This window comes from Cupressus sempervirens, chromosome 10 (assembly GCF_028749045.1).
Source record: "Cupressus sempervirens isolate cs-2001-9-10 chromosome 10, ASM2874904v1, whole genome shotgun sequence".
Lineage (NCBI taxonomy): Eukaryota > Viridiplantae > Streptophyta > Pinopsida > Cupressales > Cupressaceae > Cupressus > Cupressus sempervirens.
The window spans coordinates 878,085,078-878,097,451 of NC_143127.1; the positions used below are offsets into that span (position 1 = coordinate 878,085,078).

General features: G+C 33.9%; 1 long non-coding RNA gene across 1 annotated transcript in view; it reads left to right on the forward strand.

The window, feature by feature from the left end:
- LOC149536794 (uncharacterized) overlaps positions 1-12,374 on the forward strand; it is a 45,556-nt gene that overhangs the window by 26,428 nt on the left and 6,754 nt on the right. The gene's annotated exons all lie outside the window — the stretch shown is intronic.

Here is a 12,374-nt window from a genome sequence, read left to right on the forward strand (position 1 = left end):
TCTATTCATTGCCATGGTAAGCATCTTTTAGAGTCTTCTAGGCCTCTTTTACTGTCTGTGCATCAACAATTCGAGGAAACAAGCTCTTATCAAGAGCCATCTGAATGTGAAACAATGCCATTGCATTCTTCTTCTCAGCTTCTTTCTTCAATCTCCTGTCATTAGGTTGGAGAGTATTCCAATCTACAGGCTCTTCATATCCGGATTCAATGATCTCCCAAAAATCTTTCCCAATCAAAAAAGTCTTCATCTTGATTGACCAATATTGGTAATCAACTCCATCAAACTCCGGGATTTGCAAATTGTTTGCCATGCTCTTATCTTCCAAACACCTTCAGCTCTGATACCAAATGTAGAAACCTAAAGGATCCAAACAATAGCAGAAAGAATAATATCCAATACCCCCAAAAACAATATATAACAGTAAAATAACTTACTCTACTCAAGAATAGAGGATACTCTATTTTGGGGACAGAATCACAATCTTTTTATTAATCTAATTGAAGGAAATTATTACAAAAGGAAAGACAGAATACTACTTGGAACGCAAATCTTTAAATTAAAAATGAAAGCTAAGATAATTGCATTATTCATGCCAAAGATTACGGATGGGAGAAGAAGGAACTAAGGCTAAACTACAATGCATCCAAAAATATCATCTAATGCATGCCATATGTACAACACACTTCTTGTTTAAACTATTCTTGAACTGAGGTAATCTAGATATTATTTGTAAAATGGTGGAAATGAAGCAGTGGAGCTGGAGTCTGAAGTGGAGTCAATCACTACTAAAGATACATGCTTATTTTAGTTTTCTTTCTTCATCGAATAGCAACATTAATCGTCAATATATCTGTTGCGTCTATTGAGTGTTATTCGTTATGCTTACAGCTATTAAAAATCAAAGAAAACGCTTTGAAAAATTCTTTCGACAGTTGTTAAAGCGTCCAGAATAAAATAAATAGAAAAGTAACATATAAAAATGCATGGACATAAAAAAATTATAAATGTGTACTAAATGTCACCAGAGAGCATTCGTATTGTCTTAGCATATAAGTATAAAGCACATAAACTAGATTGTTTGTTTTGATGACCTATTTGTTCATTTTTACTTTATGGGTCATAAATTTCTAATTTCTTTTTTCGTTCTCTTTTTTTCCTCCCTCTTTCTCTCTCTCTTTTTCTAATTTTCTTGTTGCATGTGAATATAAAAATAGAAATATTTAATATAACAACATACTTATATAAAATTGAGGGTTGAATTACGAGGTCCAATCATTCTAATTATATCAAATGGATAATAAATGTACATTTGTTTTTGGATTATATTTTTTTGTATTATTAATAATTGTGTTTGGTATGGATGGTTATACGCTGCTATAGATATGGATGGCTTTAGGTGGTTGTATTCATCTTTGGTGGTTGTGGTTGTGAAGGTGTTGACTATGGATAACATGAACCTTCATAAAAAGTACAATATGCTAACCCACATGGGCGCCTTCATTACAGTAATCAGCAAGACTAAGCTATGAACTACCACCCAGAGCTGTTCTAGACAATGTTATGGTGTTTCTTAAATAGGCAATTTTATGCCACCCAAGAAGGTTCTAGACATTGAAACTTAATACCTAGGGCCGAAATACCCTAACAATACATAAAAAGTCGGCCAAATACATCTTCGATAATTATTTTAGATATTTCAGGTAGCCCAACTTTGAAAGGCCACAACTCACGAATTGTTCCTCCAATTGGCTATTATAACTATTTTTTGGAAATGCCAGCTCCTAAACTGCAGGCTTGGAATGGCACATAACACCCTAACATCGAGTTTTTAGACCCCATCCAAGCACTCTAAGGCCTCCAATGGTGAGCCTAAAGATTTTTCTACAAATTTTTCCACCAAAAATATGTGATAACTTCTCCAATACTTAAGCTAGGGCAATGAGATTTTTATAGTAGGCTTATAAGTCTAAAATGAACCTTCATGTAGACATGAGAACATTCTGAGCTCATATGGAAAACTTAATAAAAATAGCAAGTTCTCATAAATAGTAACCACCCTATCTACTAGTCCTTATTAAAATAGAAAAGACTGAAAATACAATATTTTCTGGGGTGATGCAAGATTGCTCTTACACCCAGGATGCTCCTACATTAGACACCCAGGGTAATTTAAAAAGTGACTCTCTCATGTCTCAGGTGTGTAGAGGAAAACCAAGATGATTAACCTCCTCTTTTACTATCCATGATGAATTCTCTACTAGCCTTCCTTTCCATTTAACCAAGTATTCTTCATAAGTTTTGTTCCTTGTACTTTTGCCAATACGAATGTCCAGTACCTCCTTAATCTTCTTTATAGTTGAACTAGCTATTGTAATACTCCACTACACTTCTATAACTTCATCTCCATCACCTCCTTCAAAATACTTTGTCAAATCTAAAATATTAAATATTGGTGACATAATCAATTTAGCAGGCAACTTCACTTCATAAGCATTTCTAGAATCATGCCTTTTCACTATCTTGTATGGCCCATACTTCTTCATCTTCAACTTATTATATGTACCCACTAGAAAATGATCCTTTCTCAAATGAACCATGACTTCATCTCCAATATGAAATTCCTTATACCTCCTTTTCACATCTGCCTTAGCCTTGTACTATGTATTCATCTTTATGATGTGCTTCCTCACCTCCTCATGGATGTTTTTCAAATGTTCAACAAATTCTTCTACTTCAACACTACTTATCTCTCCTTTATCCAACTACTACAATTTAGAAGCATTTCTAGGACTACTCCCATATATAATCTGAAATGGTTATTTACCATTTTCATGTTGACAAAATTATTATATGCAAATTTTGCCTATGGTAAAATTAGATTCCATCCTTTTGGCTTGTCTCCAACCAAACATCTCAGTAAATTTCTCAAACTCCTATTCACCACTTCTATTTGTCCATCAGTTTGTGGATGATGCAATGAACTAAACTTCAAATATGTCTTCAACTATTTCCACAATGTACACCAGAAATACCCAAAAAAAATTGTTTCTCCATTCAAAACTATACTCTTTGGCAAACCATGTAGTCTTACCACTTCTCTGAAAAATAACTTTGCCACATGAACAACATTACTAGTCTTCTTGCAAGGAAGAAAATGTGTAATCTTTGAAAACCTATCAACAACCGTAAAAAATAAAATCATGCCCACATTGTGTCATGGGTAGTCTAAGAACAAAATACATGCTAACATCCTGCCATGACTTCTCTAGTATAGGTAATGGCTGATACAACCCTATATTCTACTTTACTCCTTTCACCATTTGACATACTCTGCAACTCTATACAAACTTATTCACATCTTGTTGCAAATGTGGCTAGTAATAAAACTCAACAACTAAAGAAATGGTCTTATCTCTGCCAAAATGTCCAACCAATTCTCCACTATGCTTCTCCTTAATGAGATTCTCTCTCATTGAACTTCTAGGAATGCATAATTGGCTTCCTTTGAACAACATAATATTTTGGATCATGAAATCCAACCACTTTTTCCTGTCAAGTGTAATAGGTTTTGTACATGCCTTCTACATTTCACCGAAATTAGGATCATTTGGATACAAATACTTAATTCCTTGAACCCAACCACCTCTATCTGCATTTATGTCAGCAAAAATTGTCTTCTACTAAGAGCATCTAGAACTCTATTAGAGTTCCCACTCTTGTATTTCAAAACAAATGTACAACTTTGCAAAAACTCAACCCACTTCAAATGCCTTTGGTTCAATTCTCGTTGACTATTCAAATATTGTAAAGTTTAATGATTAGTATACAAAACAAACTCATTAGGAAGAAGATAGTGTCTCCACTTCTTCAATGCTTGAATTATAGCATAAAGTTCCTAATCATAAAAAAAATATTATCTTTGTGCATCATTCAACTTCTCATTAAAATAAGCAATAGGTCTACCTTCTAGGCTCATAACAACTCCTATTGTAGTACCACTAGTATCATAGTCTACTTGAAACGCCTTGTTAAAATTAGGAAGTGCTAAAATAGGCTACTTTGTAGCTTTCTATTTCAATAGATTAAAACTCTTATCTACTCCTCCAGTCCACTTAAATTCTTTCCTATCCCCTCTCATTATTTTAGTTAGGGGTCCACAAATATTGCTAAAATCTCTTATGAACATTTTGTAAAAGCTAGCTAGTACATGAAAAGATCTTACCTCTATTGCACTCTTTGGGGTAGGTCATTCAAGGATAGTCTTCACTTTCTCTGGGTCCATTTTCAGACCTTTTGCTGAGACTACAAATCCCAAGTACACCAACTCCTTTTTTACAAAAATACACTTCTTTTGGTTTATCAACAACTTTTCTTCCCTCAACTTATCAAAAACCTTACGAATATGGATCGAATGCTCCACCAATGTCTTACTAAAGATCAAAATATTATCTAGATAAAAAATGACAAACTTACTTAGAAACTCCTTTAGTACCTCATTCATGAGCCTCATGAAATTGCTCGGTGCATTGGTTAGCCTAAAAGGCATGACTAACCACTCATATAGTCTTTCTTTTGTCTTGAAAGTAGTTTTCCACTCATCACCTTCTCTAATATGAATTTGATGGTACCCACTCTTCAAATCTATCTTTGTGAAATACTCAGCCCCACTTACATAGTCCATAATATTATCCATCCTTGGCAATGGAAATCTACACTTGATTGTGATCTTGTTGATAGTGCAAGAATTTGTGCACATCATCTATTCTCAATTCTTCTTTGGTGCTAGTATGACTAGTACAACACACGAACTTAGACTCTCTTGAATCAACCCTTTCTACAAAAACTCATGAAATTGTCTTTTCAACTCTTCACTTTCTGTTGGTGTCATTCTGTATGCTACCTTGTTTGGAAAACTAACTCCTGGAACCAAATCTATCTGGTCACTAATCTTCCTCATTGGGGGCAATCCATCAGGTACATTATCTAATACAATATCATAAATTTCTCCCAACATATCTACAACTTTTGTAGGTATCTCCTCTACTTCTTCCTTACAATCTTTTTGAATTATAGAAAAACACATATGCTCGTGCTTCATACCTTTGAGAAATTGTTTTCCACCAAAAAAGAATTCTTGCAACACTACATACCTTTTCTTCTTTTTCCTTCAATGACTTCAACTTATGTTTCACTCCATCCTTAGTTAGAGTGTAGGTATTTTCTCACCCATTGTGTACAACATGCTCATAAAACTGGCACAACCTACCCAAGGACATATGACATATGTCCATAGGTATGATATCACAAAGTACCTCATCTTGGTAGCTTCCAGTCTTAAACTTCATTAAGTACTACTCATTAACCATGAGCTTATGTTCATCTTGCACCCAAGCAATATGGTATGGACACGGGTGTTTCTATTTCTTCATCCTCAACTTGGTGACCATTATTTCTAACACTAGATTATTAATACTTCTGCCATTAATTATTACATCACAACAGTTGTCTTCACATCTACACCTTGTGTGAAAGAAGCTCCTTTGATCAGGTTCATTCTCACCACTCAGTAGGACTCGTATGTTAACTAAGACTTTTCTTTCAACATCTTAATAATGTGAGGATCTGGTATCTTCATCAACATGTATGACTTTAGCCTGACCTTTTGTTCTTTGATCTATCCTTCCTTAGTAGTGGGAATGTTTAAATGCTCTACACCCTTCTTCTTCACAATGAAAAAGTTTCCCATGGAAGCCTCCTCTTCCAAATCCTTGTCCTTTACCTCTTCCTCTCTAATCTCTTTTATTATGATCATGGAAATGAATAGAATTTTTTCTCTTCTAATTCTAACTGCTACTTGTAGCCTCATGCTTATTTTTTTTATCATCATTACGACCTCCATAAGATTGTCTACTAGATCTTCCACCATGACCTCTTCCAATATTGTCATTGTCCAACTTCTTGCTCAGTTTTTCCTCAATTCATAGGGTAAATTGGTATGCCAATGACATACTTTTCATTCAAACCAAATTCAGCTCATTTTGAATACTTGGCCTTAACCCATTAAGATAATGGGCCACTTTCTCCTTATCCGCTTCTACATGGCTAGTTCTAATGAGAACTCGATAGAACTCTTTGGTATACTCTTGAACAGATTTTCCTACTTGCTTCAACCCTTGCATCTTCTTCAACAGATCAAGCTCATAATCCACAAGAATGAATTGTCACTCCATTTTAGCTAGCATCCAATTCTATCTGATGATTTTGTCCTTTCCTTTTCTATTTTGCTCCAACTAAACCTCTTGCCACCAGATCTTTGCATGTCCATTCAATTTTGGCTTCACAAACTTGACCATATCAAGATCCTCAATATCTTCATACTCAAAGTACTCCTATAGTTCATTGATCCAATTGATAAGCTCTTTTGGGTTAAGATTTCCCAAAAATTTGAGAACCTTAAACTTAGGTCTTTTTCCAATCTTGGAGATGGCCCTAGAATGCCTCTCTTCCTCTAGGTTTAGAACTACCTCTATTTCAACATTTTCTTCTACTTCATCCTCATCCCCACTTTCATCTCTTATGGGAAGATTTATTCCTCGGCATATTTTTTCTTCTAATGTTTGCATTTGTCTTTGGAGGGCTCTAAAACCCTCAAGTGTAATACCTACAGCTCTTTCACCATGCTCTCTTTGTGGAGGCATTCTTCACACTTTCATTGAAACTCTAATGCAAACTACCTCACAATCAGTGATCTATCTACACACTCAGCCCAAACCACAGTCCTAGTGTGAATTGCCTAATAGTCAACAATCTATCCACACACTCAAGAATTCTAGCCTAATACCTCTTGATGAAGGGTGCTCCCTTTAATACCATAAACTCATAATAGAAACAAAGAAACAAAAAAAAATGCAAGAACAAAATATGGACTTCTTATTTATGCTGCAAATGCAAAATTACAAAATTCACAAGTGCAATATGCTGACCCACATGGGCACCTTCATTATAGTAATCAACAAGACTAAGCTGCAAACTGCCACCCAGAGTTGTTCTAGACAATGTTAGGGCCTTTCCTAATAGGCAATTTTATATTGCACAAGAAGGTTCTAGACATTGAAACTTAGTACCTAGGGCCAACAGACCTAACAATACATATAGAGTTAGCCAAAAATATCTTTGACAATTATTTTAAATATTTTAAGTAGCCCAACTTTGAAAGGCCATAACTCAGAAACTGTTGCTCTGATTGGCTATTATAACCATTTATTGGAAACAACAGCTCCTGATCTATAGGCATGGAATGGCACAAGTTCCCTTCTGTCAAGTTTTTGAACCTCATCCGGGCAATCTAAGGCCTCCAATAATGAGCCTGAAGATTTTTCTTCAAATTTTTCCAATTAAAATCTGTGTTAACTTCTCTGATACTTAAGCTATAGCAATGAGATTATTATGGTAGTCTTATAAGTCTAAAATGAATCTTCATGTAGAAAATGAGAACATTATGAATTCATATGAAAAACTTACTAAAAATAGCAAGATCCCATAAATAGTAACCGCCCTATCCACTAGTCCTTATTAAAATAGAAAAGACTAAAAAGAAAATAATTTTTTGGGTGATGCAAGATTTCTCTTACAGCTAGGATGCTCCTGCATTAGAAAGGGCACAAATCAAACCCAAAAGGGGAAGCCAGAAAGAAAATGGGGAGAGAACAAAGGCCCCCAACCAACATCAACAAGGTTCCCTTGTACTACAAAAAAGAACTAGGAAAATAACTTGAGTATGCTTGCAATAGAGATATCCATGTGACAAGTCTAGACAACCACACATCCAGTAGAAAATAGAGCCCCAAACTGGAAAGTTATCTAGGTCTCCATCATCATTCTCAACTGTGAATTGGAAATTTCTACTAGAAACCCTAGTAGAGCCATCTACACTCAACACCATATTTGATATTTGTAATAGATTCTCATCATTAAAGTACGATATACATAACTTAATAATCCTTTTCTTATTATCTAATGTGGGACCTTAGGGGAACTCAAAATCTAGAAAGTGTTAGATTGTGGTGATTGATAAGGGAAGTACTATACATACTCCATAATTCCTCAGTGGGGTTTGGGGCTACTATATCAACATTTTATGGCCAACATGTCGTAACTAATTTTAACCCTAAAGTATCAAAAATACTTGTATAAAAGGGCTTAGGGTTAGGGATCATTTCATTGTGGGTGATGCAAAAATTGCTTCTTGCGGTGGTATTGAGCTATAAGGGATTATGGATTATAATCATGCTATACTCACTGGATCATAATAATATTGGACTTTTTTTTTAGTTGAAGTAGCCTAGGGTTTGGGTGAATCACATTAAATCTTGGTGTCTTGTGTTCTCTTCTATGCAATTCAATATTTTCTTATATTGTCTACATTTGCATGTAATTGTTGTTTCTGTCTGTGGTTTTATCCTAACAGAAAGCACATTAATTTCAAAACAAATCTTTGGTCTATTGTGTGCTAACTACATGAGACTATGGACCAATTTCCTATATAAGGTAGAATCAATAACTTTTCCTTCCATGTACTTTCTTAACTTCAATCCTAGAGTAACTAGAGTAAGCACACTCTTACGATCTTCAATTCTAAATCTCATAACAAGTGTAGAGCATGCTTTTTTTGAGAGAGATAAATACCACCATCCTTCTACTATACATGTATGCCAATTAAATAGTGTAGAAAACAAAGATCTATCATCTCAAATGCATCTTGCAAGTATAACTCTATGTTATTGATTTGAATTACACTATATTCTATAATGGTAAGATCATCAACATAAAAAAAAAAAATTGCGATGCCACCATCAAAAAATTCTTTCATATACAAATTTGGATCATAAGGACTATTATGGAGGCCATGAGATTGAACGTATTAATTAATTTTAGCAAACCCAAACCGTGGACCTCATTTCAAACCATATGGAGATGGACTTAATTTACAAACCAATAGTTCTTGTCTTGTATTTTTAATGCTCCCATCTAACATAAACTTGGTCTTATAAACACACTTATTATTGACTACATACTTACCCTTTGTTAACTCCACCAATTATCAATATTTATTCTTTATCAAGGAATCATAATCATTTTACATAGCTTATTCCCATCCATGTTTTCTTTTAGCCTCATCATATGTTTTAGCATCATTAATCTTCATTATGGTCATCATTAAGGTGCATAATTAACTTATTGAATCCTTTGATAAATAACTTCAATACTCTTCATCTTTGGAGGAGGATTGGATTCCTCAACTAAATTAGATGTTTCCTTACAACTTTCACCAATCTAAAAATCATTGGGACAAATTCATGATTATCCATAGCCACTTGTAGAATAGGAGAGTATTATTCCATATCATCAAATCTCTCATTGAACTTCACATACCTACTTTTAAACACATCTTGCAATAAAATTTTTTAGAAGAGTATCACCTCAACTCAATCTAGGAAAAACTTCACAAGCAACCAATCTTACAAAAACAATTCAATTCTTAGACTCTTGTCTAAGCCCTTCTTTTATAGGTTGTATGCAAGCTAGAAACCACTTGTGGTCTTATAATTCTATGTGCAAAACCTCATCAACACATTTTTCACATGCATGAATTGTGTTACCCAAGATAGGAATGAACTAGGTTAAAAATAGTCACTCACACCCAAAATCTTATCCCTTATAATTGACCCTTATAGTTGTCACAAAATGTGCCACATATACTCTAAAAATAGCCCTCCAATATTATACTAAGGATTTTGTGCAAAATATGGACAAGTAGGAGATCGTGCATGAACAACTTAGGGAAATCAAATCTCTCATTCCCTCAAAGGAGGAGAGATGACTTTTTGATAAATGTGGAAGTTTACTAGTTTTGCCTCAACAAAATTTACACTATTTAGTTGCATCAAAAAAAAATGATGGAGAAGACTAACCACTCTTTCACTACTTTGTAGGCCAAGCTAAAAGAAAAGGAAGAGAGAGAATTTTTTTATTTATGGCTATCACTAGCAATGAATTATAGCTCTTTAAATCCTTTTGTGTCTCCTCCCAAGGAGATTTATTTCCTAGAAAAGCTTAAGGAGCCCTATGAAGACTTGAAAAGGGTTAATCTGTCCCCTATTTAAGTTCTTATGTTAAATTGTGTTTGTAATTTCTTTCTTTCGGTTATTTAGCTAATAGTTTTTCTTTGGTCTCTATTTTAAATCATAGCTTGTGAATTCCTTTCAAACTATATTTAAAAGACAATGTTATTTTCGTGATGAGTTTGATCCCTATCCCACTTGAAAAAATTAGGAAAAACCAATGAGGCATTTCTTTGAGGAGTCATAATACTCTGACGATGATATGTTCCCGGAACAATATAGGAGTAGGTGGATTTTAGTGGAAGACATACAATTAGGAAAGGAAGAAAATAGAAAGAAGGAAAGTTAGTCTAAGTAATGTTATGTGAATAAATATCAAGGACTAAATTCTTTGATGTCAAACTAAAGGAAAAAAAGAAAAGAGAAGAAAGATTTTAGATATCAAGGTATTTTATGAAAGAATAGAAGAGAAGTCCTCAAACTTGAAAATTCAAATTAGATAAGATATCATACATGATGGAAGTCTCAATTTACCTATTTTTGTTCAAGATGCCATATTTTATGAGGGTGTCTTAAAGGCCCTTAAGAACGTGAGACTAACATTTGTGGGGTAAGCCATATTTAATTAGTGTATTGATGCAATATCACATGATATGTAATTTATTTATTTCGTTCAATTATAATTAGTCATGTAATTCCTACATAATTCTTGGGAGAAAAACTACACACTATAATTCCTGTATAATGTATTGTCAAGTCAATAGTGATTACAACAAGCTTGCAATGAAATTTCTTACAAGAGTATCACCTCAACTCAACCTAGGAAGAACTTCATAAGCAACCAATCTTGCAAAAAAATTTCAATGCTTAGACTATTCCTTAAGCCCTCCTTTTATAGGTTGTTCACAAGTTGGAAACCACTTGTGGTTTTACAATTCCATGTGCAAAACCTCATTGATGCATTTTTCACATGCATGATATGTGTTACCCAAGATAGGAATAAACTAGGTTAAAAATAGTCACTTACATGCAAAATCTTATCCCCTCTAATTGACCCTTATAGTTGTCACAAAATGTACCACATGTACTCAAAAAATAGCCCTCCAATATTATACTATGGATAGGGGGTCTCTTTATAACTCATTTTGTCTTTTGCAAGGCACTGGCATGTGAAAAACTTCATAACTACTTTTAGAACTATCTAGAATATTACAAGGTCAAGACGGATTTTTTCTCAACATTATTATCCAATTTTGCACTACATGGAGAAAGATTGATAAACTTGAAGTTATTGCAAAGGTAGAAGTGAAGGTAAGGAATAAGTGAAGGTAAGGAATAGTAGTGTTTTGGGGTGTTTTAGGATTTTGTGCAAAATATGAACAAGTTGGAGATCATGCATGAACAACTTAGGGAAATTAAATCTCTCATTCCCTCAAAGGAGGAGGGATGGTTCTTTGATAAATGTGGAAGTTTACTAGTCTTGCCTCAACAAATATTTACACAATTTCGTTGCATCCAAAAAATAAATGATGGAGAAGCCTAACCGCTCTTGCACCACTTTGTGGGCCAAGCTAAAAGAAATGAAAACCAAGAAAAGGAAGAGAGAGAAAATTTATTGATGGCTATCACTAGCAACAAATGAGATCTCTTCAAATCCTTTTGTGTCTCCTCCCAAGAAGATTAATTTTCTAGAAAAAGTTAAAGGAGCCCAATGAAGACTTGAAAAGAGGTAATTTGTCCCCTATTTAAGTTCTTGTGTTAAATTGTGTTTCTAATTTCTTTCTTTTGGTTATTTAGCTAATAGTTTTTCTTTGGTCTCTATTTTAAATCACAACTTGTGAATTCCTTTCCAACTATATCTAAAATACGGTCTTATTTTCATGATAAGTTTGATCCCTATCTCACTTGAATGAATTAAGAAAAATCAATGAAGCATTTATTTTAGGAGTCATAATACTTTGATCATGATCTATTCCCTAAACAATATAGGAGTAGGATGGTTTTAGTGGAAGACATGTGATTAAGAAAGGAAGAAAATACAAAGAAGGAAAGTTAGTCTATGTAATCTTATGGGAATAAATACCGGGGACTGAATTATTTGATGTCAAACTAAAGAAAAAACAAGAAAAGAGAAGAGAGATTCTAGATATCAAGGTATTTTAAGAAAGAATAGAAGCCAAGTCCTTGAAATTGAAAATTCAAATTAGATAAGAAATCATACAAGACAGAAGTCTCAATTTACCCACTTTT